This window comes from Sus scrofa, chromosome 5, assembly GCF_000003025.6.
Source record: "Sus scrofa isolate TJ Tabasco breed Duroc chromosome 5, Sscrofa11.1, whole genome shotgun sequence".
NCBI lineage: Eukaryota > Metazoa > Chordata > Mammalia > Artiodactyla > Suidae > Sus > Sus scrofa.
Window position 1 is genome coordinate 55,047,088 of NC_010447.5, and position 26,989 is coordinate 55,074,076.

Sequence of the window (26,989 nt, forward strand, 5' to 3'; positions counted from 1 at the left end):
ATATTTGTTTTGTTTTGGTCTATTATACTGTAGATTTCTTCACTATCATCTCATTACTTCACCTAAAATGAGATGTTTCCAAAGTCCACTGTACAGGGCTTGGGTGAAAACTTTATAATCATAAGCTTTCACCCACTTCATGAGCTAGTTGGACTCTTTTTAGCTAAGCCTACCTATAGACACCAACAAGTCTGGGATAATAACTATTTATTTCCCATGTTTATAGGGTGTATTAGTGATGAAATATTGGACATAATTGAGATCAGGACTTAGTTGCTTACGGCATGGAGAAGCATTGTCATGAGAATTTTAGCCTACCACTTGGAGAAGGATTGTGTATCTGAGGCAGCAGAAATTGCATATATTGATAGGTGAATGGAGAGAAGCAAGGATTTCTGCTTGTGTTATTTATAAACTGAATGGAAAGATTAGCTGGAGTCAAAATTATGGAATATCTTTAATGTCAGCATCTGGACTTTGTTAGAAACTAACTGTGGAGAGTCTTTGAAGTTGTCCTAAGTATCAGGTACATATTTAAATATGATATTTAAGTAACTAAAAACTAGTTGTGATAAAGTGCAGGATGTAGTAGCAATTCATCTGACTGAAAGATATAATAAAGCCGTAAGCTACTCTATGATAGGTTGGTAGAGTATCAAGGTGTTGATCTAAACTTCACTTACATATTCAAAAGAACAAAAAGAAAAACTGTGTGGGTATAACTAGCTTCAGAAATCAATTAATTTAAATGTTATTGTTGGATAGCATTTTTTCATGTTTTTCTGATCAATAGCAAGACATCATTATTTCCTGAAGAAAACTATTAGCTAATATTTAGCTTGTTTATCATAGGTCAGAAACACTTGACATATATGATACATTGATTCTCACAGCAAATTTAAAATGTAGATACAATTACCCCACTGAAAATTAATGCACAGGGAAAAGAAAGAGGACTAGCAACTAAACATTCCAGAAGGAACACGTGTCTTTACTATGTTTGGCATAATATGTTATTTACATACTTTGAAGAAAAAGTGCAGTCTAAGAAATCCAAGAGAATGTAAAATACAAAAACCTTACCAACCAATTGTGCTTAACACTCAGAAGGTGGTACACACATTTACATACATGAAAAAGTCCCTTTATATTTGGGATAAATACACATAGACATGTATGTTAGCCTTTAATTTAAGCAAATGAAAACTCTTGATTGAAATGACAAAACTGCCAGCAATTCCAAAAGAAAGTGTGTAATCATCTGAATTTAAAGACAAGTATAAAATTAAAATATAGGACACTATGTACCTACTCAGATTCCCAGAGAAAATAGAAACCTAGGTAACTGCTGTGAAAATAATTTGGCTTGATACCCAATGAGAAACTGTTAAATAATGTCTATAAACACTAACTAAATGACCTTATTGATAAAAATATTCTTGTTTTTGTTGCCAAATGTGCACCTGTGTGGCACTTACACCTGGAGACTCACTTTTATAATTTTTAGATGAGTAAAATGATTTACACTCTGTAGACACGGAGGCCATAGTAATCTTCACTTTTAAAAGACTATAAGAAAAAAGGCTTCTGCTCAAATGTCAATATCCCATTCAAGTGTTCCTTGACATCTTTGATTTCCTCTATTACAATAACATTTTCTAAGTTTTTCATCCAGAATGTCATTTAAAGACATCTCTATTAGGCAAACAGTTTCTTACATGAACAAAGGAACACTTAGGTTCTGCATCAGTCTTAAATGTGCTCTGCATGAATTTAATCATTTCTCCTTTGTTTCTGACAATAGCTACAACTTTTGCTTTTGTAATATGCTTCAATATTTTTCAAACTGAAAATGATCTGAATTTTTAAAAAATTATAGTTGATTTAAAATGTTGTGTTAGTTGCAGGTGTATAGCAAAGTGATTCGGTTATGCATATATGCTTTTTCAGATTCTTTTCCATTATAGGTTATTATAAAATATTGAATATAGTCCCCTATACTATACAGTAGATCCTTGTTCGTTATCTATTTTACACATAGTAGTGTGTATCTATTAATCCCAAACTCCTAGTTTATCCCTCCCTCCCTAGTTTATCCTTACCCCTTTGGTTCCCATAAGTTTGTTTTCTATGTCTGTGACTCTATTTCTATTTTGTAAATAAGTTATTTGTATCATTTTTTTTTAGATTCCACATAGAAGTGATTTCATATATTTGACATGGATGGATCTAGGATTATATTACTAAATCAGATAGAGAAGTATCTGGATGTTTAAGGTAGATTTTAATGTAATACTAGCAAGAGGTTTGCAATGAAGCCAGTGTGAAAAGCCTGCATCTGATGGATCCCAGCTATATGACATTCTGGAACAGGCAAAATTAAAGGTACAAAAAAATGATCAGTGGTTTGTGGAGAGGGAGAAACATGGGAGATGTTTAGACTGGCAGAACTATTCTGTATGATACTGTAATGGTACATACTCGACATACATTTTTCAAAACCCATAGAACTGTTCACAAAGAGTGAACACTAACTACAGATTTTAGTTAGTAATTAATCAAAACTGATTCATTACTTGTAACAAATATGCCACGTAGATTTAATTATGGGGGGGGGAATGCCTGAGGAGGGCTGTAGAGAGTATGCAGTAACTCTCTGCACTGTTTGGTCAATTTTTCTGTAAACCTAAAAATGCTCCAAAAATAAAGTCTATTAAAATACCAAATGCTATGAAACATCTAATACGTAAGAATTTAATATAAATATGTAAACAAAAATATATGTGTGTGTTTATGTGGATATGTATATACATGTGTGTGTTTATGTATATGTGTGTGACTACAAAATAAACAATGAATAAATGTTTGCCTAATATGTTTGCTATTTCCTGTACTTTGTATGATTAGGTTGTATTTTATTTTATTCTTTTTATTCTATAGCAATTACACACATACACACAAACATTTCATATGTGTATATATATCTATTCCAAAACATTATGGTATATATGGGGTAAATTACTATATCCACACTTAATATGAGATATATATATATATATAAAGACATAATATTTAGAATCTCTATGTATATATGTACATATGTTTATATGTGTATATATTTTTTCTGTGCATGTGTGTATTTTTTATATAGATTGCAATTTAAAAAAATTTCCCTGAGTGAAATGGGGCCTGGACTGATTATTTGATTCTAATTGTCTACTTGACTAATCCTTCATTAACACCATACTTATATTTACAGTGGATTCATCATTTCTGTTAATGATCAATAGGCACCTGTCCCCATTCCACTGCTTATGTTGTTTGTTGTTATTTTTGTCCTTGTTTTGAATCTTTTCTGTTATCTGTCCTGTATAAACTAAAGAATTTTTAAAAATCTCATTATCGAAAAAATTTTTTTGGAAATTCAAATTGGAATAACTAACTCTACATGGATATATGAATTTTAGTAAAATTAGTATTTTTTAATAATAAGTATTTCTGTCCAACAATTTAGTGTGCTTTTCTACTTTTCAATTTGTGCTTTTGCCCTTCAACGAGACATTTTACTTTTAAAATAGATTCTTACACATTTATTGTTCCATTTATTTCTAAGTAATACAGTTTAGTTTAAAATCTTTGTGATAGAAATTTTGTGCTTTGATTTTTTTGATATTTAAAGTTGAAAACCTTACTGGCCTTGGATTTTTTTGTATTCAGCAAGATTAACACTATTAATTAAATTATAATCATATAAAACTACAGCTTTGCTCTTTTTGAGAGATTATTACTTAAAGAAGATTTTTTTATTCTAATATTTGTACCTTTAATTTTTTTTGTACTTTGTTTATTTGTTGTCTCCAAACAGTATTACATAATAATGGTGAGGGTAAGTAACTTAACCTTGTACTAGATGTTAAGACATCTTTAAAATGTTTGCCATTTATACAAAATTTGCTTTGTTTTCATCTGTATGGCTTTTGGCCACATTTAATTAATCTTATTCTCTTCCTTTTGGAGTTTTTTTTTTTAGGAGTGGATGCTGAATTTTACCTTACCATATGTGGGGTTCCCTAAGATGCCTGGTGAATAGAAAAGAGTGCTTCTGCTAACTGCTTTAGCGGTGACAGCATGAGCAGAGAGAATGTTTCTGCCTAGTTTGATTGCTTCTAAAGGGAAGTTCTGTTTTCTATTTTATAATGCTAACTGGATGTCATTTTTATTTTAACTATTCATCGCTGGGTATGTTTCAACCCATTCAACACTCTTAAAATTGTATGCTTTACAAATTCAGCCTTATAAACATGTTTTAATTTAGGCATAGTACTCGTGACCATTTTAAAATAATTTTACTCCTAAACTCTGGAAGGGGGATGCCTATTTAGATTCTATAATTTTCTAAGATTTCCTCAATTGTGCTTTTTGTGGTGGTGAGAACTTTTAAATTTGGTTACAAAAAAAAAAAAAAAGAATCCCAAAACATTATGCAAATAACAGTACAGGAAAAAAATAGATGAGTGGGTAATCTTTTATATTGGATGGTGAAGAATAATACTGGTGATGTAAGGCATGATGGATTTAATTGGTCATAGGATTGGAAAAAATAATTAACCACAGCAATTTCACTTGTGTAGGAGCCCATTAATCTGTAGATGCTGAGGATGATGTGAGTGAAATTCCGATTTGTTGTTTTGTTTTGTTTTGCCTTGGCTCAACTCTAAGAAGTGGCATGAGTTTGGCCAAGAAATAATGCTGAGTTAGGATAGTGGAAAGATAAAGCAAGGGACTGAGGCATGAAGCACTAAGGAAATACACTAAGCAGAAGGACTATAAGCACTCATGTATACGATATCCTACTATGCTCTCAAAATATCCTGGTGTTTATAATTGATTATTGGTCCCCCTAATTAAATGGTTGCATAATATTTAGTAAGAAAGTTTCTTTTCCCCATAAATAATGAAAACTTGAAGGGTTTCGAGCATTTTCTTAGAAATTATGGTATTAAATTCTCTGCCGATCCCATGCTTCATTATTCTCTTCTACTAGAAGCAAAATTATATTTTCGGCTCTAAAACATTAACCTACAGCATTTCATGTACATGAACTGGTGTGTTGAAATATTTTGGAAGTGGATTTCTTCCTCCTGATTTGTCTATTCCAAACAGTGAAGGTAGATGTTAAAATCATGTTATCATGTTAAATCTGTAAATTTGAAGTCAGAAAGAGTTAAGTTTTAAATGACATTTACGCAATTTACTAGTTTTATGGCATCTACCAAGTTACTCCTCTGAAACTTGCTGTCACTTTTGTCCCTTTATTAAACTCTTTCTCAAATTAACCACTTTTGAGTATGCCACCCATTTCCCTCTGGGGGCCTAACTTTTTCCCTATGAGACTCTAATAAATTTTAAAAACCTGCAAAATATAATGCTTGTCACTCTTATTCCTAGGAAAATCCTAAATCCTGTGGTTTTTTTGTTCATTACACCTGTGAGTTAGGTAAAGCATATTGTAGAAGCCATGAATTTACATATTTTCACACATTAACATTGTATGTAATGATTCCTGAGTCCGATGATGCTATGTTATGTGGAACATATATCCTTGGTGGCTTTCATCAGAGATTCGAAAGTGTGTTTGCTCCTTCCTGATTATGCTATGCATGTTGTATACATTATTTACCCTAAGGGCGAACCAAAAGCATTAAAAAAGAACCATCTTGGATTTTCACTGAATTATTAAATTATAGTTGAATTATTGTGATAGCTGAACATGACTAAATTATTAACTAATAGCTAGGAGATGAATAACTACTTTATTGGCTTAGCTATCTACTGTGAGATCGAGTGAAGTTTTTAATGTGAAGTCTACAATTTAAAAGAAAAGGGCTATTTCATGATAACTCTAAAACTCTAATGTTACTGCAGCTTTTTTTTTTCTTCCACAACTTTGGTTACACTATTCTGATACTTTAAATTCTATCTCTAAGCTTACTACTCTCATGGACTCCAGATCAAGGCAGCCAACGGCCTACTCAATATTTCCACCTGATTGACAGGTAAGCACCTCAGACTTTGAATATCAGAGGAAAATTCCTTATACTAATTCAAAAACATATTCTTTCTAGTATTGTTAAAAAACAAACAACAACAACAAAAACAAACCAAAAAACCTGTCACATACATTTGAATGGGCACAATCTAATAATTGCTGTGCTTTGGAAAAACAGCTGCTTCTCTTTACCTCCTTTCTTCATCTTCCTCCTTGCTCTTCCCTCCCCCCATCTCCATGCCAAAAAAAAAAAAAATATATATTATCTAGTATATACCAAGTCATGAGGGATCTGGACAGCTCCTCGAGTCTGGGATCTGCTCAAGGGAGAACATTATCCCGTTGTATTCTTTGCCCAGAGCCCAGCTCATGGTGGGCGTTCACACCTAACTGATGAGTAAATGAATGAAAGAGGCTGAAAAAAAAAATAGCAAACAAAAAAAGAACTCCATCTTTCCACAATTTTTTCCTCTTTTTTCTCAAGTTATCTGAAAAATAAAACCTCTTCTTACCCTTCCTTGTAACATACACTTGGACCAATGTGGTTTTCCTAGATTTTCACCACAGCTTCCTGACTGGTCCTCCTACTGCCATCAAGCCTTCTTCTATCTGTTCTAAACACAGAAATGTTGTTATCATTTGAATTAGATCATGCCCCTTTTTTTGCTCAAAGCTTCCCATCTCACTCTGAGTTGATGATGAACTTGAAGGTCTCACATGATTTGCTTTCTTGTAAGCTTTTTGACCTTGGCTTTCATGATTCATCCCCTAACTTGTTCACCTTCACCACGCTTGTCTTGCTTGATATTCCCAACCTTATCAGGCATGTTTCTGCAGTAGAATCTTTGCATGTCCTCTTCCTGTGTCTAGAATGGCACTTCCTGTAAATAGTTACATGACTTTATGGTTTATTGTTTTACCCCCTCAGAGCTTTACTTACATTACCTGTGTGCTTTCTGTTGACCACCAGTTAAAAAAAAAATGCAACGTCCTTCTTCCTATTTTATCTTTTTCCTAATCTTCCTCATGCCATCTTGCATATTATGTACTTTACCAACACTATACTTTTTAAGAGAAAACCATCTGTTTCTCCTTGTTAAGACACTCAGACTATAAGACCCATGGCAGCAGGGATTAGTACTTTATTACTGTCCTTTTCTCAATATCTAGAAGGATATTTGGCCCATATCAGAAACTCAAATATTTGTTGAATGAGTGAATTAATATATACAGTCAGCTACAAAAATTCTAATAATAAGCAATAACCTCAGCTTTGCATGTTTAATTCTAAAGCATTTGCTTTCTAATTTTCAGTACAGTTTCTGTAACCTAGGTTTTAATTCCACTATATAAAATAACACTCTCCTTTAAAGGTGTTGGTAACAATCTTGCTATTCTTAGGCTAAGTTTATCATAGCTCCAAGGTCATTTGTCTTGCAATTCTTGTCACTAATTAATAGTAAAAGGCTGAACTCGCCATTGGGAAGAGTTAGATTTGCCACTCATTTTGACAATAAATTATTCATCTTGGGTTCCAATATTCATAAGTAAGGGTGTTTCATCTGACTACAAGTATAAAAATATGCCTCGATGTTTTTTATCACTTAAGAAATACAATGAAATGACTCAGAAAAGTAGCATAAAACTTATCAAGGAAAAATATTTTCTAGCTCTCCAATCAAGACTAAAATTGTAAAATACCACCAAGTTGTTTTCAGTTTTCATAGATGTTCAAAAAATTATCTTATTCAACATTTACACAGTGGTGTGAATTCTATAACTTATTTTTTTCACCAATCAACATCTTTTTATAAAGATGTAGAGAATAATAATCAAATATAGCAATTAAACCAGTTGTTGGAATGTTGACTTATTTACAGAATTAATTTACTTCACAATCTTTGGTTTGTTGGATTTCATTAGCTTTACCAACTTCTTTAAAAGATCTAATGCTCCTATAATTTTAAAGTTTTGTTTTAAAAGTGCCTACGAGGACATTTCAAGAAGATATAAATTAAGGAGATACTTTGCTAGGAGAAAATAGCATCTGGGTACATATCATTAGCACACAGTGGACATCACAAGGTCAAGTTCAATGACTATGTATTTTCTCCATAGTAGAAATACCAAAATGATGCAGAAATAGCTTTCTGCCTATCTGGATAAGATACAGAATAGATGAGAATTGGAAAAGTTCTTATAAATCACCCAACTCAATCTTCTTATGTCATATGGGAGGAAAATGAGACCCAGATATAAAAAGATATTTAATTTATTGAAGCAACACTCTATCCTGTTAATATTGCTAAACCAAGATAATTTACACATAAGATGACTCAGAAAATGTTTGTGTAGTTTATACAAAATCCCAAGTTGACAATCTGGTAGAAGTCTGAAACAAACTTTTAAAGGCACAGTTAAGGCATTGGTTTGAAGATGACATTTTGCTGCCCTTCAAGATACAGTACATATTTTTTTTTTTTTTTAAAAAGCCCAGTTCCATGGTCCTAATAGCTAGGCTATATATGGTCCAGAAACCGTGTTGCAAGTAGGAATAACCACTCTCACAACATTTCTCTATCTTCCACTTAGAGAATATGTGCTTCCCACCCCATACATTTTCAAGATCTGTATGATTAAATGTTTTGGTTCTAGGGGTTTTGGGAACACTTCTATAGCAGCACAAGGCAAACGAAACCAGTGGCTGCTGTTTGGGGTTCTCCTGTCAGACTAATGGGAAAAGAAGAGAGGAGGGTATACTGACAGCCATAATTGATCTTTATTATCATGAGAATATAAGATCGCTGCTACCTGATAGCATATGGAGGAATTCATGTTGAACTCACCAATTTAACTGGGATGCCTCCTGATGTCCTTGCACATTTGAAGCAGCCAGAGCCAGACAAGGACATGGTAATGAAAGCTCAATCTCTTTAGGAATGATGGTCTGGCTTCATCCACTTGTCAAACAATCAAATTACTACCTGGGGAACCAACAGCAATAATATAGATCCATACCGTTTCCCACTAACACTCCTGTTTTAACATTTTATTTACTTAGAAGTTATGGCTAATCATCACCTTAAAGAATCAGTGATAGATAAAATAAGTGAACTTAAAGTGGGCAATGAGTAGATCTGAGTTGTTCAAACGGTGTTCTGAGCAGACAATAGCAATGGCAAGTGCTTTTCCTGGGTGTTCAGATCTAATTGCAAACTCTTCCAGTAAATTGCCTGAGGGCCTTCCCTGGCTGCCTGGACATACTCTGCCTATGTTTGTAGAAAGAAGAAACTGTGATAAATGAATTGACAGTTAAATACTACAGTTTTCTTACAGCTTGTATAAGACAACACAGGTATTTTCTCTATACTTGCCCAGATGTTCCCATGGTAATTGAACCCTACTCAACAATACCTGTAACCTACTCCTTAATGCATCCTGGGTTGATGTCTTTCCCCTTCCTTTTTCACTTGTTTATTCCTCTGCTGGTGCTTACTGGGTTAACTTTCCTAATAAACTATTATTTACAATAAAATTGTTGTCTTAATGTCTGCAGTTGAAAAAAAAAATAACCTAATACCTACAGTAAGCAGATAAGTATCAAGAAAAAGACATCAGGATTGAGGAAGAAGTGTTGAAGGCGTTGTGGATCACCAAAATTTTAATTTTTTTATTTTATTGACGTATAGTTGATTTACAATGCTGTGATAACCTCTGCTGTACAATAAAGTGACTCAGCTATACATATACAAACATCCATTTTTTTTTTCAGATTCTTTTCCCATATAGGCTTTCACAGAATACTGGGCAGAGTTCCCTGTGCTATACAGCAGGTCCTTGTTGGCCAATCATTCCACATACCACAGTGTGCATATGCGGTTCCCAAACCCCCAGTCCATCCCTCCCTGCCATGTGTCCCCTTTCGTAACCATAAGTTTGTTTTCAAAGTCTATGATCTGTTTCTCTTCTGTGAATAAGTTCTTTTGTATCCTCTTTTTTTTTTTTTTTTGCTATTTCTTGGGCCGCTCCCACGGCATATGGAGGTTCCAGGCTAGGGGTCGAATCGGAGCCGTAGCCACTGGCCTACGCCAGAACCACAGCAACGCAGGATCCGAGCAGCGTCTGCAACCTACACCACAGCTCACGGCAACGCCGGATGTTTAACCCACTGAGCAAGGCCAGGGACTGAACCCGCAACCTCATGGTTCCTAGTCGGATTCGTTAACCACTGCGCCACGATGGGAACTCCTGTATCCTTTTTTTTAAGATTTAACATATAACCTAGAGATTATCATGGTGGGTGAAGCCAGTCAGACAGAGAAAGACGAACATCATATGATGTCACTTTTATATGAAATCCAAAAAAATGATACAAATGTGATTTTAAATAATTTTCTTAGGGAAAGCCTAATGAGATGCTGATAGTTAAGCAAAGATCTGAAGGAGATGAGAGAACTTGGCAACTTCTAAAGGAAGAATATGCTAGGATACAGCAAAAATTATGAGAATGGAACATTTCTGGCTTATTTTTTGAACTAATGAAGTAGCCCTCGTTTCTGGAATAGAAGAAGAGGAGGAGAGAATAGCAGGGCATGAAACTAAAGAGAAGTAGGAGTGACAGGGTTGGGGAGACAATACTTGGTTCACAGGTCACTATAAGATCTTTGCTTTTTACTCTGAAAGGGAAGAGACATAGGACAGATGAATGCTTTGATCTGACTTCGGATTTTATTTTATTTTATTTTTTGTATTTTTAGGGCCTCACCCATGACGAATGGAGGTTCCCAGGCTAGGGGTCAAATTGGATCTGTAGCTGCTGGCCACAGCCACAGCCACAGCCATGCAGAATCTGAGCCGCGTATGCAAACTACACTACAGCTCATGGCAACGCCAGATCCTTAACCCACTGAGCAGGGCCAGGGATTGAACCTACGCCCTCATGTATACTAGCTTCATTTCCACTGAGCCACGACAGGAACTCCTGATCTAGATTTTAAAGAATTCTTTGGCTGTTGTGTGAAAAGGGGACTCTATTGAGCAAAGACAAAACAGAGATGAGTGAGGTTATTCTACATATTCAGAAGAGAAATCATTGTAGTTGCACCAAGGTGGTAACAGTGGTAATTTAAGTTTTGGGTACATTTTGAAGGTGATGTCAACTGAATTTGCTTGAGGATTACATATAATGTAAGAGAAAGAGAGAGAGAAATAAAAGAAAATTTCAGTGTTTTGGACCTGAAGAACTAAATGGGGACAGAGAAAGAGGAGAAAGCAGATTTTGCAAAGAGGAGGTTTGGAGTCCCACTTGGGATTTGTTAAATTCAAAATGTCCATAAGACATCCAAGAGGAGATGAAAGGAGACAGTTGTATAGGAGCCTGAAGTTCCAGAGAAACGTCTGGGCTGGGAAGATTAACTGAAGTTATCAGCCAGTAGTCATCAGAACACATATTACTCTTTCTAAGTATCAAATTGTAACTAATACATCGCCTATAAAAATCTATGATTAGAATTGAAACACTCCCTGATCCATTTCCTCTTCTTCTCCCATTCAAAACCGATTAGAGATTGGCACCCCAAGGAATTAAATAGAGGATAAAATCAGTCATATTTTAGTCATTACAAATTAGTCATATCATCAGTATAATAAGAGAGAAGTTAATTAAATTGTTAAAGTTTTGAAGGGGTGATAATTTTTATTACCTAAGAAAGAACGAACAAAAAAGTAAGAAACAACTGAAGGAGTTTCCTCTGTGGTGCAATGGGGTTGGTGGAATCTCTGGAGCCCTGGGATGAAGGTTTGATCCCTGGCACCTCACAGTGGGTTAAGGATCTAGTGTTGCCACAGCGGTGGCCTAGATCACAACTGTCGCTTGGATCTGATACCTGATGCTGGGACTCCATATGCTGCAGAATAGCCAAAAAAGAAAAGAAAAGAATTGAATATGGCATGATGTGTGCTACCAAAGTAAATATTACCTGAATTAGTGACAAGATTGCCAAAAGAAAAGCCAAAACAATACCACAGCAGGCACCATATAAATAACCACAAAATTTCAAGAGGATTTTACTATGCTAGTCTGTCAAATGAACAGTCTTGTATTAGGACAGATCCTTAGCCCCGTGATTTCAAATGCTTCTGAAGGGGTGCTCTCACAGTGATGCAAATATATGAGAAGATTTAGTGCATCTATAAAGGAATGGAGAGTTTGTTATATTAAAAACCTATTGTGGGTTTATATAATTTGACTATCTGATTAATTCTGTCCAAATTCCTTGGACTTATTTTACCCAGTGTTGAGTAGAGCTAATTTAAACTCTTTATAGTGATTCGAGCTTTATATTACCCACTAGGTGAGGGGTCCATGGCATGACCTCATTGGCTGCTGTCCACTGAAGCACAGGACTCTGTTGCCTGAGCCAGATGATTGAGGCTTCTCCTGACATACTGGCTCCTATGAAGTCCCAGGAATGAGTCATAATTTTTTTTTTTTTTTTTGTCTTTTGTCTTTTGTCTTTTGTTGTTGTTGTTGTTGTTGTTGCTATTTCTTGGGCCGCTCCCGCGGCATATGGAGGTTCCCAGGCTAGGGGTTGAATCGGAGCTGTAGCCACTGGCCTACGCCAGAGCCACAGCAACGCGGGATCCGAGCCGCGTCTGCAACCTACACCACAGCTCACGGCAACGCCGGATGTTTAACCCACTGAGCAAGGCCAGGGACTGAACCCGCAACCTCATGGTTCCTAGTCGGATTCGTTAACCACTGCGCCACGACGGGAACTCCATGAGTCATAATTTATACTGACAGCTCAGAAGTTACACAGTGAAGCTACAGGATGAGAAACTAACAGCAATATCAGGCCTCAATCAGAAGAGTTGCTTAAAGAGGGACCTCGAGTTTGCCTTCTCTGTGTTCTAATAAACTGACTTCTGGCTCCTTAGCTTCAGAAAGCAGGAGATAAATCCTGCAAAAGGAAGAAAGTAATCTAGGCATGATTATCTATGTGTATGCTTATTACTTATTCATATATAAAATTATGAAATAAAGTGCAGAATAAGGTTTCTTTGAATTGTCTTATTGACCTAAGGCTCCTGGGCTTTTAGGCACATTCTCAAAGACAGCTTCTAGCTCCATTTCTTCTCTATTTGACCATCACAGTGACTCCGCGTGGCTACGTTCTCTGCCTGCTACTAACAATAGGGTGCAGACATGGATAGAGTTTCTAACAAATATTCCTATGTTTTACCACATAGAGAAGACAAAGTTGTTTTAGTGTATAAATATGGGGGATAGGTGTCCCCATCCTGGCTCAGCAGAAATGAATCCAACTAGGAACCATGAGGTTGTGGGTTCAAACCCTGGCCTTGCTTAGTGGATTAAGGATCTGGCATTGCTGTGGCTCTGGCATATGCTGGTGGCTACAGCTCCAATTTGACCCCTAGCCTGGGAACCTCCACATGCTGTGGGTGGAAGCCACAAAGCAAAAAAAAAAAAAAAAAAAAATGGGGAGTAATTACTCATGTCAGATAATACATTTGTCCCCTCAAATTTCCTGCTGAGCAGTGATTCTCTTATTTTCAGTAGGAAGAACATCATTAGAACTGCTACCAGCCCTGGGTTATGGAAAGTAAATTAAATTAATGACTCTGTCACCACAAACTGCCTCCATATTCAAGTAAACAGCACAGGTCTTGATGGAGAAGTGTCAAGGAAAAAATATGCTTGCATTTCATGGGAATTTAGTGTTTAATACCAGAGCCAAACAAAGTAATAAAAATTACTTCTGTGTTACTTAGAGAGCTTAACTGAAGTTTTGAAACTCACTGAGAAAAGTGTGCCAACTTATCATTTTCATTGATTCTTCCCGACATTTAGGGAAAAGGTCTTAATATTTTAATAAGAAGTGGTAAGTGATCTATAATACAGATTTATAGCCATAAACTTTAAGAAACCATGAGAAGCCAACTTATCAAAATCTTAACCTTTGATTCACTGGATGGCCATGTTTCAAGAGAATGGGCTTACTCTGGTAATCTTCCGGATCTGAAAAGCAAGTTATTATAAGCTTTATAGGATAGACTCTGCATCACCTCCTCCTCATAAGGTAATACCCTGATTTAACAAATCATGTCCAAAGGCGAGTCCTTATAATTTTTTTTTTGGAAACAATAATTTTCAGGGCTGCTATGTTCACATAAATTGGAAGAGTAACTGATTTATGTGTCACTCTGTTTAATTTTTCCCCCAAAAAAGAGTTTACACCAGCACCACTTATCAAACAGTGCATTTTTTTTCCTGCATTTGTGAAAACATGGAACAAAACTTTTGTTTCTTTTAATTTATGCTCTGTATGTCTGTTTACCTTCACCAGCTGCATTATTAGTTCAGTTGATCAAAAACTGTTCATTGCTGGGAGTTCCCTTTGTGGCTCATGACTTGAATCTGTGAGGAGGTGGGTTCCATCGCTGGCCTCACTCAGTGGGTTAAGGATCTGGCATTGCCATGAGCTTTGGTGTAGGTCACAGACATGGCTCAGATCCCACGTTGCTGTGGCTGTGGTGTAGGCTGGCAACTGTACCTTTGACTCGACCCCTAGCCTGGGAACTTCCATATGCTGAAAGTTCGGCCCTAAAAAGCAAAAAAAAAAACCAAAAAACGAAAACAGAAACAAAACAACTGTTCATTGCTTTTTTGTTGTTTAGGTATAGAATTATAGAAATGCTGAAAAATACCTGTATGCCACCAAGAAACTCATACTTTAGCTTTCAACCTAATTTTGCCATTTCCATGATGCATTAACATTTTTATATTATTATATAGTTATTGTAAGCACCTTCTCCCATACTCTGTGAACCATTTATGGCATAATTCAAAAAGAAAAAATATGTTCATTATCAAATATATGAAAAACAGCTCATAAGGGGATTTATTTATTTTTGCGTGTGTTTGGTTTGTGGTTATTTTTTAAAAGCCACAATCCTGCCACCATAAAATTTTTGGTATATTTCTTTTCCAGTTTTTTTTTTTTTTAATTTATATTCTTTGCATCACATTGATTGTTTTCCAGGAGGCACATACTGGGGTCGCGTCTGTGACACTGATTTCCTCAATGAGCACGTGTCTACTCCCTTGTACTTTGAAGAGGAAAGGAGTAAGCATTTCTCACTCCACTCAGAGATCCGTAACACAGATTGAGCCCAGTAGATACTTTTCCTAAGAAAGTCTTTCCTTTGTGGATATACTTATTCATATACTATCCCAAAGATGTCCAGAGCCATTATTCTTCTGTATATAGAATTTTACCTATAGAAGGAGAGTGCAAAGCCGACATTCAAAAAGACAAGGTTAGAGATGCAAAAATTGGAAGCTCTGGGATCCTTGGTTATAACGTTTGTGTTTTCTCATGTTGTCTTGGATTCTGCTCTTCTTAAGAGGTTTACTTTTTTTTAAAAAAAAAGCATTTTATTTAGCTCTGACAACAACAATAAACTTTACCAATTGTATCATAAGCTATTTGATTTGAATCTCTCACTTGCATCCAAGTGAGTTCTGACCAATAAAAACATCACATATGTAAACAGTACTTTTTTTTCTCTAAGTGCCAACAATGCCCAATCATTCTTCGTTTCTAAGTTCAACTAACATCAGTCATGTTTAGAATTGAACTGTTAGTTTCTGCATAACACAAAATAACATAAGTATTCCCCTTCCTATTAAAACAAATGAATGGTGTGTAATATTACATATTGTAGTTGTATCATAGTTTAATTAATCTTCAAATTAGGGGACATTTTTTGCCAAGTAGAAATAATGCTGCAAAAGACATTTGTTCATACTCTTAATTCCATATTTCATGTTAGTATCATATGATAGATTCCCAGAAGTGGGAATCAAAGTGTCAAAGAGGATACATATTTAATGGTTTTAAATTCCTATGAACAAATTGCTTTCCAAAATGATGAACTGATTTATTTTCCTACCAGAACCATTTCCGTAATTAAGTAGTATCAGTTTTTTTTTATAAATTAGTAATTATATTTCTAATATAGAAAGTAAAAAATGATATCTCATTGATGTTTCAATTTGTGCTTATTTGATTAACAGTGAGGTTAAACATCTTTATATATGTTATGCTATTTAATACACTTGGACTATTTGTATAAAATCAAAGTCAACGTTAATGAAAAAAACGGCTCATATACTCACTTTATGTGACTTACACAAAACAGTAGTTGCCTAGAGACTTAAGGTTTAGATGTTAAAAATACCAAATCTTTCTTTTGTTAATTACACTAAATTTTTGATGTATATTTAGACATTGGTGACAGAATAATCATGAAGTTATTGGTGACAGAATCATTATGCAAGTTTTCTAAACATACTACCTGTACTGGAGTTTCTTGAGTGAAAATACATTGCTAAAAAATTCTCTGACATATGTAGATGAACTCTAGTGGTTATCGATTCAACAGTGAGCAGAACAGACATATTTCAGAGCTCTCTCCATTATCTTGGGCATCTTAGAACTAAGAAAAGCATCACTCCCTGTAGCAGGTTTAAAAAAAAAAAAAATCACTCTCTCTCCAAACAGCAGCGTGACTTTTGACACTTTGAGGCAGATTAAGAACTAAAGTCACAGTGGGCAGCCATAAGAGTCTAAACACACTGAGCAATGGGTCGCTCCATTGGTGGGAGAAAATTAGTGGCTAAAGCCCTTAAAACCATGGATCAATGGTGGTGATGTGCTCCAGGGGATCTATGAACAAGAGTCTTTCTTTTCTATCTCACAGGGGGCATCAGTAGAGAGTGTGATTCGTTGAAGTCAATAGAGACCATTGTGAATGTAGTGTGTATGTGTGGATTTCAACTGACCTGAGATACTGTTAAAAGGAAAATAAAGTATATGGCTAAATCTATCATAATTACTCCCTACATTGTTGGTCAAAAAAAATCTTCTCAAACATCTAACAAAATGAAAGTAACAAAAATCCATATATGTGCAAAATTGTATTTTATTTCTTAAATGATCTGGTTGTAAAATAATTTCATTTCAGGAACAGTAACAGAGAAGACATATGCTCTCTCTTCTGACTTGATGGAAAATGACAGTCTCTAGAGCATAATTGACATGGCATGGTATGGATGATGCTATACTAGAATGACAAAAGCGTGGAAGCAAACATGCAGCTAAATTCAAGTCCAGACTGACCACCTTAAATTTTATTACATGTTGGAAGCTTCCATTCTGCTGGTAAACAGCTTAACCTTGGAATTTTTCTACCCACTATTCTTTTAACATGAGTTCTCTCCCTTGAACCCACTATTAACCCCTATTCTGGACAAGAATTAGGACAATGCAAATTGCTATTGTGTTGATGAAGACAGTGTAGGAGGTAACACTGAAAACCAACTAAGATAAAAGAGGGAATTTTCACTGAATTGTTTCTGATGATTATGTCCTTGCTCCTTCAGCAGAAACACCCAGAAGTCACATTCCCCTGTTAAAAATATATGTTTTCACTTCTAGAGCTTGATCTGTCAGGACTGAACATACTTTTGACTTCTAGTAATGAGACAGTTGTATTCGTCTATATGGTCTCCTCTCTCTCTCTCCTCATTCTTCATAAACATGGATATACTTGTTTTCAGTTAACTCACTAATCAATAATGACAATTGTGATTATGTCAATGTCTCAGGATGAGTCAGAGGGTATAAAACATGTTTATGGTCCAGACTTAGGTTTCTTTTTGAAATCATGTTTACCTTCCTGTATTTCCTGAATTAATTGCCCAATTCTTCATTATCACCCGTTTTCAAATGTAACACCAATGTATTTTTGCACTGCAAGATCTTTTCTCTAAAAATCAATGTTCTCTTGCTCTAAACTGGACTAATTTTTTTTCTAAGTTAATTCAACACTGTTATCTCAGGCTTTATTTTTGTTACTGTATTAGGCTTAATCAACAATCTATATATCTAATGATTAATTTATCCTCTTTATAAAAATGACTTGCTAAGAAAGGATGGGCAGGAGTTAACGTTTCTGAGTTCTAACATGACTGATAATATCTATAATCTACCTCATATAGTCAATTGCTAGTTTGACGGGGCATGGAGTTCTAGGTTGACAATCTATGTTGAGTTCAAAGTAAGTATGATTCTTATTGCTCTTTAAATGACATATGGAGAAACATTTAAGAGTTTCTGTTGGTGTGTATTCTAAAATTTCTCCAAAATGTCCTTTGCTTTTGTTTTTTTCTCATTTGTTTTTCTAAGTGCTTCTTTTGATTCTTTCTAAGAACGTGTGTCCTTCAATTCTGAGAACTCAACTTACATTAATCACTTATTTGATAATTTTCTCTCTTACATCTTGCTGTTTTCATTTACTGGAATTTCTAATACTCTGGTGCTAGAAGTCTTGGATTAATATTCTCTCCTAGTAGTTATTCTTTCGTATTTTTGTACTTTTTCTTTCTAATTTCTATAAAAAATTATTGGTTTCCTCTTTCATTAAAATAATTCCAAATCTTTTACTTATCTTTTTCAGGTTGGTCATCATAGATTAAATTTACAAGAGCCGGTTCTTATTCTTTGATTGTTCTGCTCTGGATACAGTACCTTCTCCCACCCTTATATCCAAAGACATAACTTTTTTCTTTTTAATTTTCTACATTATTCTTCCTCTGTAAATATGCAATTGTCTTTGTTTACTTGTGGCCTCTCTATTTCATGCTGAAGGCTTTTCTTAAGTGTCAGATATTCTTTGGCTTGTTTGGGTGATATATAGATATAGATTAGATGTAGATATATATAGATATGGCATATTAGCTAGAAGGATTTGCTTTAATGTAAATGCATAGGATCTTGAATATTTCTTTGGAGGATTTCCAAATGCTAAAATAGAGAAAGGTTTTCTTCCTTTAAATTTATCTAGAAAAGAAACTTAAGGACCTCTGCCTAATAAGGTATAAACTAACAGTGAGGGAAAAGGGGTTGCAGTATCTTCCATATGCAGATTTGATCTTAATTTCACTGTTCCCAGCCCTATCTTTTATCTGGCCTTTATCATACTAAGTATCCAGCATCTTCAGAGTTTTTATTTGTAGGGGACAGAGGAATCAAGTTGATTACCTTCTTCTCGGTAATTCCCTGCAGGCAGTGCAGTTACTTTTACCTTGCTATTGCATCTTACCTTTATCAACTTTTCATCTTCCAGTGTCATAGTGAAATCTCTAATACACTTACATACAGTCTCATGCTTATACTCTTTATTAATTTTGATTTATGGGCTTTTTATTTCCTTACTTTCATTAAGAGTAGTTTTTTTCTGGAAGGATACAAGAGATACATTTGTAGTCAATCTACCATATTTTATTAGAAGTCCATTGCACTTTAAAAAAAAGGTTTCTTTATAATCAAAAAGTGGAGATATGTTAAACTTTTTTTTAAACAAAGTAAGCATGAAGAGAACAATTTAATCTAGAACTTTGGAGAGTTTTTGTCTAAACATTATCTTTTATTTGAGTTACCTTGATGTTCTAGTACCCTTTATAAACCCTTTCACTTTTCCAAAGAATTATGTTATTGCCCATTTTGTGCTTTCTGATCTAATTAACCCCTTGTTATTTTTCAAGATGTAGCTTCTATAGCACCTCCCAGGAAACCACTGATTCTCAGTATATATTAAATAATCTTCCTCTGTGATCCAATTACATGCTGTTTTGCATTCTATTGAACTTTACATAGAATTCATCACTTTCACCAACTGTATTGCAATCCCTATCTTTTTTTGTCTGTATCTTCCCAACACCTAACACAGTTTTTAACCAGAAGTAGAGGTAGTATGTATTTTTAAATATTTATCAAATTGGATAAATGAATATAATAAACCATGTCTTTTAGAAATATGTGTTCAGGGAGTTCCCTTCATGGCACAGCAGAAACGAATCTGACTAGAATCCAAATCCAACTAGAATCTGTGAGGATTCAGATTTGACTCCTGGCCTTGCTCAGTGGATTGGGAATCTGGCGTTACCATAAGCTGTGGTATAGGTCACAGATGCAGCTCGATCCCACAGTTGCTGTGAGTATGGCATAGGCCGGCAGCTGCAGCTACAGTTGGACCCCTAGCCTGGAAACTTTCATAAGCCAAGAATGCGGCCCTAAAAAGCGAAAAAAAAAAAAAAAAAAAAAAAAAAGGATATATTCAACTTAAGCCAACATTAATACAGCTAGCGAAAAGTGTTATTGAATTTAAAGTTGAGTTAAATAAAATATATTTGTAAAAAATAAAAGGTAAAAACTTGGTATAGGTCTAACTACATCTTGGAAATTGTACGTATTTCTGGAAATTACATTTTAATAGATATATTAAGAAACGTGGTATGATAGAAGTGGTAGTGCCTGATATATAGGGGCTTGAAAACAATGTTGATGGAAGAGCAGTTGAAGGAAAAAGGAATTTTTCATCTGATATATTGAAGGCTCTAGGACATGATGGATATCCCCAAATATGTGAAGAGTTTTAGTATGACAACAGGATTAAATTTTTTTCTGAGTTTAACTCCGAAAGAAAAATCTAGGTGAATGTGTAGCAGTTTTGTTTTAATATGAGTAAGAACTACCCAACTAGAACACATTGCTTACGATGAAATGGCTTTCTTCTTCATTAGAAGTTCCAAATTGATTGACCACATCTCTGAGATGTTTTAGGAAGTTGTTCTGCTTAAGGTCAGAAGTTGGACTATAGGACCTTTAAGGGACCCTCTGATATAAAGTGTCTGGATTTTCAGAGTGGAATAAAAGCTGCCTTTTATAGGTCTGCAGCTGTGGCTCCAATTTGACCCCTAGCCCTGGAACTTCCATATGCCACAGGTATGCCTATAAAAAGAAAAAAAAAAGAATAATCTTCTTGCTATTTGTACTAGAAGAGTGAGCTGAGTTTATACTTCTTGCAAGTTATTGGCAAAACTGAACCACTCTCCTTTTAACCATCCCCAAATCATTTATCAAAAACATACTGTGATCTATGAAATTGTTTCTGTTTCTTCAAAATTTAAAGATGGAAGTTTCTAAGTTTAATTTAAATTATTCATTATGCTTAGGACATACTTGGTGTTTGTTTTTCTTATAATTATATATAATATGAGTAATCTATGTGTAGTTTACATTTGAATATTCTTTTGATGACCCACATACTGAGTTCTGCAGCTAACAACATTTGGCAGAAAAAGCTTCTCTCTGAATTTTGATTTTTGTAGATAAGAGTCTGCACAAATCCCACAAGGTTACTATGCAGAGGCAGATGTTTGCTATAAACTACAGTTCAATCCCATGCTCTGCCACTGTCTACTTTCCCTTCCATATATCATCACCAAAAAATAACAAGATAATAGAAAACGAGTTTTGATTCCAGAATGAATTTGGTTGATGATGATGAATGAAGCAGAATAGACAGCTTGATTTTCATAAGTTAAATTGAACTTGCAGTGCCAAATGCAACAACAACAGCAAAAAGATTAGCAGACATGACAAGGGAAAAGAGAAGAATTTATGTGCAAACACATAATTCCATTTGAAAAAAAAAAGGTGTTATGAAAATGTTCAAATGCATAGATACTGAAATGCTGGGAGGGGAAGAAAGCCTAAAAACACATTATCTAATGTTGGAAGCAATTTTAAAGGAAAATCAGGATCAAGTAAATAGAACAATGTAGTTTCAGGAAATTATCGTATTTGGGCTATATAAGAAACCAAATCCAGATTCTTTGGCATACAATACAAGTAATTATAAATGACTATAGTCTATCAAGTTAGTATCCAAGAGAGAAAATAGCATAGGTGGACTCTGAATACTTAACATTATGACAAATATTCCCCTTCATACACCAACCATCCTTTATAAAGCAAAAGGAATTTCAACAGGCACATGATCTTGAGTTTATACAATGAAAAATAAAATAAGATGTTTCTTCTTTAATAGTTTCAAGTAATTCTTATATTAATTCTGTCCTACAGTTTGTGACTTTTGAAGAGGCAAGTTGAGAAATTAATCTAAATGATTTTATATGTATATTTTAATCTAAAGATCCTTTATATTTTACTTTATCTCTATGTGGTTATATAAAAATATTCATATTTTATAGATGGATATTAAAATGTTTAGAAGTGAAATGTTATGTCTGAAATTTACTTTGAAAGACTTCAGCAGAAACAAAATGTATGAGACAAATATGGCAAATTTTAGAAATCATTAGATCTACATGATGGGTATGTGGATGTGTATTATGATTCTTTCTTATTTTATTCTGCTTGAAAATCTTCATAATTAAAAGACAAAGTTTTTTTTAAAATAGACTCGTTTAGGTTTTAATCAATTACTTTAAAAGTAAATGAATGGGGAGTTCCTGCTATGGCATAGTGGGTTAATAATCTGAATGCAGTGGCTCAGTTTGATCCTAGCCCCACACAGTGGATTAAAGAATCCAGCATTGCTACAGCTATGTCACAGCTGCAACTTGGATTCAATCCCAGGCCCGGGAACTTTCCTATGCTGCAGGTGCGGCCATAAAATTTTTTTTTTAAATACATAAAATATTTAAAAATTCAATTAATGGAATTGCCTTTATTCTTATATAAAATGGAAGCATTGTCATCCCAGTCTTCCCTGGGAATTTGCAAGCATTTAATATAATCTAGAATTCCAAAATAATTACATTTAACAGATTCTGCCAGTGCTATTGTTATCTACATATGGAAACTGATTTATGATGTTTCTTACTATTCTTCCCAGAATATCCCTTTTATCTTTATTTTTGAAGTAAGTTTTTTTAAGATGTAAAAAACATTAGGTGGTAGTTACATAGTTTCAGTAACTTGAAGATGCCACTCTACCATCTTGTTGCTTCCAAATGTGTTGAGAAATCAAATGTCCATCCAATTATTATTCCTTTGAAGAATTGTCTTTTTTCTTCTTATTGCTCTCAAACTTTTAATAAAGTTTTAGCAGCCTTACTCTAATACTAGATTATTTATTTTGTATTTTATTCTGTGTGTATTTTCAATAGAACCCTTGTTTGTCATCAACTTTGGAAAATTTGCTCTTGTTGTATCTTCAAATATTTTCTTTTTTTTAAAGTTATTATTTCCTTAACACAATTTTTTTTTCCCACTATACAGCATGGGGACCCAGTTACATATACATGTATACATACTTTTTTCTCCCAGTTATCATGCTCTGTCATAAGTATCTAGACATAGTTCTCAGTGCTGCACAATAGGAGCTCATTGCTAATCCATTCCAAAATCAATAGTTTGTATCTGTTAACCCCAAGCTCCCAATCCATCCCACTCCCTCCTCCTCCCTACCCCCAGGCAACCACAAGTCTCTTCTCCAAGTCCATGATTTTCTTTTCTGTGGAAAGTTTCATTTGTTCTGTATATTAGATACCAGATATAAGTAGTATCACATGGTATTTCTCTTTATCTTTCTGACTTACTTCATTCAGTATGAGAGTCTCTAGTTCCATCCATGTTGCTGCAAATGGCATTATTTTGTTCTTTTTTATGGCTGAGTAGTATTCCATTGTGTATATATACAACATCTTCCTAATTCAATCATCTGCTGATGGACATTTGGGTTGTTTCCATGTCTTGGCTATTGTGAATAGAGCTGCAGTGAGCACACAGGTGCATGTGTCTTTTTTAAGGAAAGTTTTGTGCAGATCTATGCCCAAGAGTGGGGTTGCTGGGTCATATGGTAGTTTTATGTATAGATTTCTAAGGTACCTCCATACCTCCATAGTGTTTGTACCAATTTACATTCCCACAACAGTGCAGGAGGGTTTGCTTTTCTCCACACCCTTTCCAGCATTTGTTATTTGTGGACTTATTAATGATGGCCATTCTGATTGGTGTGAGGTGGATATCTCATGGTAGTTTTGCTTTGCATTTCTCTAATAATCAGGGATGTTGAGCATTTTTTTCATGTGTTTGCTGGCCATCTTTATATCTTCCTTGGAGAACAGTCTATTCAGATCTTTTGCCTATTTTTCCATTAGTTGATTGGCTTTTTTGCTGTTGAGTTGTATGAGTTGTTTGTATATTTTAGAGATTAAGCCCTTGTCAGTTGAAACTATTTTCTCCCATTCTGTAAGTTGTCTTTTTGTTTTAGAGAAGATGTAAAGAAATGGAAAGATAGTCTATGCTCCTGGACTAGAAAAATTAGTATTGTAAAAATGACCATACTACCCAAAGCAATCTACAGATTCAATGCAATCCCTATCAAATTACCCATGACATTTTTCACAGAACTAGAACAATCAATCCAAAAATTTATATGGAACCATAAAAGATCCAGAATTGCCAAAGCAATTCTGAGGAACAAAAACCAAGCAGGAGGCATAACTCTCCCAGACCTCAAGCAATATTAAAAAGCCATCAACACAGTGTGGTACTGGTTATCACAGTGTGGTACTGGTACCAAAACAGACATACAGACCAATGGAACAGAATAGAGAATGCAGAAATAAACCCCAACACCTATGGTCAATTAATCATTGACAAAGGAGGCAAGAACATAAAATGGGAAAAAAAGTCTATTCAGCAAGAATTGCTGGGAAACCTGGACAGCTACATGCAAATCAATGAAGCTAGAATACACCCTCACACCATGCACAAAAATAAGCTCAAAATGGCTGAAAGACCTAAATATAAGACAAGACACCATCAAACTGCTGGAAGAGAACATAAGCAAAACATTCTCTAACACCAACCTTACAAATGTTTTCTCAGGTCAGTCTCCCAAAGCTACAGAAATAAAGGCAAAAATAAACCAGTGGGACCTAATCAAACTGACAAGATTTGAACAACAAAGGAAACCAAAAAGAAAACAAAAAGACAAATATTTTCTTGATTCTCTGATTTCTGCCTCTCTTGAACTCCAATTTCATGTATGTTATAGTTTTATATGGAATCACTAATATTTGCATTTCTTTAATTTTTAGTTTGTCTTCCTTTTAATTTAGAAGATATTTATTCCATTTCATAGTTTTTCCACTCACAAATTCTGACTTCTGTTGTCCCTATCATCAATGTAATATAATTTATTAATTTCAGATATGTGTTTTTTATTTTTTTGTTTTTATGGATAATAATTCTTCAGCAAAATTATTCATCTGCTCTTGATCTTTGCATCTTTTTCTTTATTTCCTTAAATAAAATAAACATGATTATTTTAAGGTTCTTTTCAACTTGCTCCAGTATCTGAATCAACTGTGTTTCAGTTTCTATTATCTTATTTTCTTTTTTTACTTGAATTTTAGTCATGCCATTTCTATTATTTGGTAAACATAAGAGGATTTACTCAATCAATTTCATTTTTAAGGATTCCTATTGGTAGTTGTTTAGCCTTAATCAGATTACTTAATCCTTTTGGATCTTATTCTGTTGTTGGTTTGAACGACTCCTAAGGTCCACAACAGACCTCTTTTATTATGTCAGATTGCCAGAATATCCTCAAGCACTGGCCTTTAAAGGTCAACTGAAATTGTCTATTTTTATTATTTAACGAAATTGTTTATAGGCAATATATTTAGCTGAGCAAGAAGACTGTGTTAAACTGTGTTATCAGAGAAGTAACTAGTATGCTTTTGTAAAATTTTTATTATTATATCTTAGAATAAATCATAACCAATCAGATATGGGAAAAATTATTTGAAGAATGTTGGAATATTCTTATATAATGAGAAAGAGAGGCAAAGATATCTAGCTTAAATTCTTCCTTTTCTGATTAAAAAAATTGATCTTATCTATTTGCAATGCAAAAATGTTCACAAATGAACAAATGCATAAATACACACATACCTACATGTGCATTTGAGAATGTGCTCAATAAATATGGAGAAAGTGTATTATTTCATTTTAAATAAAATGTGCTAATATCTTTATTTTGCATACAAATATCAAGTATTTGTAATCTATAAATGCCAAGATGTGCAGATGTAAGGAAGGGCAAAAAATTGCTGCTGCTGATTTTATTTTTTACAGGAAACTTTAAAGCTATAGCTAAACTCTTCGATGTCACCATTGTCATCAGAAAATACATTAGTGAAGAAAGGTCATGATATAAATTATTTCCTGCTCCATCACCCCTTTATATCCTATTTGCAACAACTGAAAGATTCTTATATTAGGTGTCAAGTGAGAACTGAAAATTAGGAGGAAGGTAGTAATTCTGTTTTCTTCTGAGGATATACTAAATACCTGTTTGTCAGTGTTTATAACATAGCTACCTCTCTAACAATGCACAAACTACATTGAGAAGAGTTGATCACATACATCACCAAAAGTACGGATTGCATACTTATTTTTTTTATTTAACAGAACATTATTGGTATTTTACACATTGTCAATTATTAATACTTGATGTTACAGCATTCATTTCCATTTGTCATCACCTGCTTGCTGAAATATTTCAAGATCTTAATAGCTAACTCTCTATGGAGAATTCTGCACATAAGACAAAGCAGAGAATAGTGAAATGCACCCCCTTGTACTCATTATCCAGCTTCCACAATTTTTAGCATGTGGCCAATCAAGTTCTGTCTGCACTGCAGCCCTCTTTCTCTCTTTCATGTTAATTAGGATACCCCAAGCTTCAGATGATTTCACTGTAAAATCTTTGAAAATGTATTTCTAAAAGATAAAACCTCTTTTTAAAAAGATAACCACATTATCATAACAAAATTTTATAATTGCAATTAGATTATCAATTATACAATTATTATCAGTAATGCAGTCTGTTTGTGCTCCTCAATCTTTCATCTTTTTCTTTATATTGGTTTGATCAAATTGCAATCCAAATTCCAAATTGCATTTCTTTTTTTTTTTTTTCTTTTTAGGTCCACACCTGCAGCATATGGAAGTTCCCAGGCTAGGGGTC